This window comes from Hyposmocoma kahamanoa, unplaced genomic scaffold (assembly GCF_003589595.1).
Source record: "Hyposmocoma kahamanoa isolate Upper Pololo Valley unplaced genomic scaffold, ASM358959v1 62, whole genome shotgun sequence".
In the NCBI taxonomy this organism is placed as follows: Eukaryota; Metazoa; Arthropoda; class Insecta; order Lepidoptera; family Cosmopterigidae; genus Hyposmocoma; species Hyposmocoma kahamanoa.
In genome coordinates this window covers 2,469,329-2,474,527 of record NW_020653850.1, presented here as the reverse complement: position 1 = coordinate 2,474,527, position 5,199 = coordinate 2,469,329, and positions in this window count along the sequence as shown.

The following is a 5,199-nucleotide window of genomic DNA, read 5'->3' as shown; positions in this document are numbered from 1 at the left end:
TTAAAAACCTCAAGTGACAACCCTAGCAGATTGAAACGCGAGCCAACAGCTAGGAGTTGTTTTTAAACAACTCGTAAGCGGGCAAACATCACGGACACCCGGGAAATCACTATACACTCCCACGCAACATACATACTTGTATCGACGTACTATATAATGTACTAGATGACAGACACCACTGCAACCTCGCTTGTCAAAGTAGATTATAACTCATTCGTATTTTTTGAAGATAAAAAATATTAAGAATCTAATTTTTTTTATAATACAAAGTGACGATTTATGAACAAGTCGTGTAGTTGTTTCATAGCAGTTGTAGTGCCACCTTGAGCTGTTAATAGAAAGATCCGAGGGACACTGCCACTGCGCCTTTCACCCTGACTCAAGACAAGTCCCATGTGTCTGTAATTTCACCAGGACCTTTACCCTTCAAATATGGAACGCAGTAATGCTCACTCTTGGCAGTAGAAATAGGTAAGGTGGTAGTACTTCTCCGTAGTACCTTTTCTTTTTTCCTTTTTTTATAATACCAAGTAACGGGACGAACAAGTCGTGCGCCTGGTGGTAAACGACACGCCTATCTATAACAGTTGCAATGCGACTCAGAGCTTTAATTCGCAAAGATCTGAGGGGCATTGCCACTGCGCCCTTCACCCAAAGACGTAAGTTGACAAGTTTCATGTGCCTGTAATTAAATACAAATACAAATACAAATAATTTATTTTACAAATGAACTTGTGCAGGCACATTACAATTTAGTTACGATAAAGAACCAGGTAACACAACTCAATTGTAGCGTATATCGCGTACAGAGAATTTCCTACGATTCCTGCACTAGGCAAAGCCTGTCTCGCAGGTAATCGATAAAAACATTGTTACTGTTTATTATTATTAAAAAGTTTTTTTTTTTGAAAAATTGTACATATTATTAAACACATTATCAAACAAACATATTATCAAAAATTATTATTATTATATAATACATTATTTTATTTTATCTTATCATATTTTTATATTATTATATTAGATTATATATACATATATTGTATAATGTATAATATTCATTCTATTTTTAATTCAATACCAATTACCTTATATATTCATTTACATAGGATGAGTGTGTGTCTTTATGGCATTGTTTATTTTATTTTAATTACAGCAGCTCCTTATCCCTTCCAAATCGAAACGCAGTAATGCTAACATTACTGCTTGACGGCAGAAATAGGTAAGGTGGCAGTAATTCCCTCGACGAAGTCTTTTACAAGAAGCTCTACTGCTACTGAAAAATGATGCATATCTACCTAGACATGCCTCTCGTGGAACATTGTGGTTTGAATTAGTATATTAACTTCAAACTGACTATCAGCAGAGACTGTAGATTCTGGCTTGAACCTGAAGGAGTTACTCTATGGTATTCCTCTGTGGTAAACTAACTTTTTTAAATTACATTACGAAATATTATAGGAGCTCTGGTGTTCGGATAGGAATCGCCACTAAATGTTTGAAACAGCTTATTTTCTGTCACCATCTACAATTAGTACCTATTTAAAAATAAGTTAGAAAAAATAACATCTTTCACAAGGAGCTCTACTACAGATCACCTTCATAATAATATTAAAAGTACAAAATTAAAACACAGGAATACACTAAAACTATTTATCAGCAATGCGAGCAGTACCTACTGTGTTTCGGATTTGAAGGGTGCTGGTGAAATTACAGGCAGGTTTGTATTATTTTAAAGTGAGAATTTTTATTTATTCTGCTTTATGCTGCGGCTGGCATGTTTGCCGTGAATAGAGTAGACGATTTTTTCGCCATAACACGGAAGAGATATTGGTCTTTTCTTGTGAGAGTGAGCGATTCGGCCAATATAATTATAAGAACAGTATGCGATGCGTGCTACTTTGTAAGTGACCATTCCATTTTTAAAATTTAAATAAATTAATTTTTGCTATACTATTATTTCTAATGTGATTTCAATTCAATTTAATGTAATTCTTAATTATTTACTTCATTAATAATTATAATATTCGGTAAACAAAATTCAATTTAATTGGTTATGTAACGTAATGTAATTAATAATGTTAAATTTATTAATGGGTGTATTACTTAAATAAAGAAACATTTTATATTTATTTTTTATACAACCACTGGTACATACAAATACTGAGTAAGTCAAAGGGAAAATGTCAAACATACTTATGTCATACTTATGTGCAGTAGAGCTCCTTGTGAAAGAGTTACCTTACCTATTTTTGCCGCCAAACAGGTTTTGAAGGGTAAGGATGCTGGTGAAATTATAGGCACATGTGACTTGTCAACTTATGTCTCAGGGTGACGGAGCAGATGCCCCTCAGATCTTTGCGATTTAAAGCTCTGAGTGGCACTGCAACTATTATTAACTGGTGTGTCGCTTACCATCAGGCGCACAACTTCTTCATTCCATCACTTAATATAATAATGAAAAAATGTCGTCCTGTCACTTAGTCATATAAAAAATACTTTCGAACTCATTGTAAGTTTGTGTTTTGTAGCCGTTTAAATAATTTCTTTTTGATCTCAAATGCACACAAGGTTCATATTTATTTTTTTATGAACGATGGCAAGTATTTTTTTTAAGTACTGTAGTGTGTTTTATTATATTTACCAAGGGTATAAATTACAATACTGTAGAATGTAAAGACTTATTATAAGCACTACACTATAGGGGAACTTTATGAGCAAGCATCGCTCAAATTGAAATCATCACGCCTTTAAGGAACAAAATTAACTCAACAGGAGTTTATTTCGGTGTCACGTACTTCGCTTTGATCATTCGCAGGTTATTTCAAAGGATTTTTCTTTTATCAGTCATCGGATCGCGGCATGATTGACGTCCGATTCGCGCGTCGACAATTTCGACAATCACCCATTGTCACTGTAAAATACAGTTGCTATACGAATTTGAAATCTAATGGTACATAAATACAAGGTTAAAATTACTAACGCAACTGCAAAACATAAATCTGTGACGCGAGAAATGGCAAACTTAAATCGGCAGTTCGAAAAATTAATATCATTCCACTTTATGCCATAAAAGAAGCAGTCATAGTAGAGTAGAAGTTTTGTTAGATGTAAATATAATTTCGCGTGAGTCTAATAAGTGCGGAGGTGTAGTCGTCGTTGGAAAATGAGTTTTCTCGCAGGGTATGGGAGGGGTAGCGGAGGGTAATTGTCGCGGATTGCGGGATCAAAGCAGCCGCTGTGTTGCCAGTAATGGAACATTGGAGAAATGAGCAGGAATTCAACATAGGCACAGTTTTTCTGATTCTGTAACGATTGTTCAGCTGTTATTGTACTTATTTTATTTTTATTTGGTTTAGCAAAAACATTACAAATTAAAAATATTTTCGAATTACGAAACTTTGTTAACGCGGTTGCGTAATGTAAGTGACAAATGTTTTAAATTACAGTGCCTTTAATAAAAAGTCTAGTGCGCAAAAAAGGAAAAGGAAATTTGCACTGTAAGGTCATACCAATAGATACTAAAATAAAAAATTACTATAGTGATAATTTATAAAATTAAGTTTCAGAATAAATATGAATATGGCAAAAAAAGTGAGGCGGGGTAAACTAGTGCAGTAGAAGCAGACAACTATTCTGGAAAAAGGCGTACACGTATTTAGTTTCCAAGATTTCTTTCGTCTTCAAAAGAAGGAGGAGGTGTTTTTAGAAAGAGAGACTTAAATTTGAAGAAAATATTTTGCCTCCAAGGGTAGCAAACTAGGGGATGAATGACCTTTGAGGTCCGTTTTTTTAGTACTCTGTACTCAGAATGACTAATGATATAAATTGGTTAAGAGATGATAAAAAATTAAGTACTTAAAATCAAGTTATAACTTTTTTACAAAAAAAATCCGACCTCAAAAGTTCGTGGAGTTAATTTACCAAGTTTTATTGAAATCGGTTACCGGAAAGTTGCGAAACCGGAGTCATCCCCTAATTTGCCACCCTTAGAGGCGGAATATTTTCTTCAAATTTAAATGGGACCAATATTGAAGTACCCTCTTTCCAACAAAAAAATCATCATCAAAATCGGTTCATAAATGAGTTATCGCATAAAAAAAATGCAGTCCAATTGAGAACCTCCTCCTTTTTCGAAGTCGAAAAAGGGTACCTCTTAAAGTAGGTAATTCTTTATTAAGTCAGTTAAGTACAAGTAAATGCTGTTATAAAATAAATAAATTAGATATAATTAAGAGAGCATATGTCGCCAATGAATGTAAGTTTCTTTTGTACTTATTTGATTTATAATAACAATAAAAACAAGACCAACAGCTACACACTTCTAAATCGGTGCAGGTGGAGGCTCTAGGCATTCGAATGTTTTCCAAACAGTCGCCCCGAGATGTAGAATGATTTGCAGATCAGTTATAAAACTAGTTTAATCCGCACAAATCCGCTTGAAAGCAGTGAACACCGGTCGGTAGTGCCGGGTCGAGCTCACTGCGGTGCCCTTTGATTGTTTTTCCGCCGCGTTTTTGCGCGAGCAGTAATCGCGTAATGGCGTTATTTACGACACCGACAAGACATCGCATATTCACCAACAGTATTCTGTACAATGTTTTATTTAACACTTGCGTATGTGAGATTTATAATTGTTGTATTTGTTTACATTGTACGATGTACACTTGACGTGTGACTTTTCTCATACATTAAAGGCTCAGTCAAGCTTCACATTTTGTACTTTAAATCGTTATTATCTTAATCGGCATAGAGTTGAATTTAAATCGTAAATGTTTTTATAGTATCAAGTGACGGGACGAATAAGTCGCGTGCCCGATGGAAAGCTACACGCCTCTTCATAATATCCTCTTCTTCTTCTTATAATTTTCTTCATAAGTGTCTCTCAGAGTTTTAAATCGCAAAGACTTAAGGGGCACTGCCACTGCAAGTCTCTTGTGCCTGTAATTTCACCAGCACCTTTACCCTTGAAAACCGGAACGCAGTATTACTGACATTACTGCTTGGCAGCAGAAATAGGTAAGGTGTCAGTACTTCCCTGGACGAACTCATTCACCATAAGCTTTACTTGCGTAACAATCGGGAAAACTACGTAACTTTGGTTTGTTTGAAAATTCAAATATACGCATATTAGATGCGTAGAAATAGTTTTTTTTAAATTTTTTATTTATATAATATATTTACGAGTTATGTTGAGTT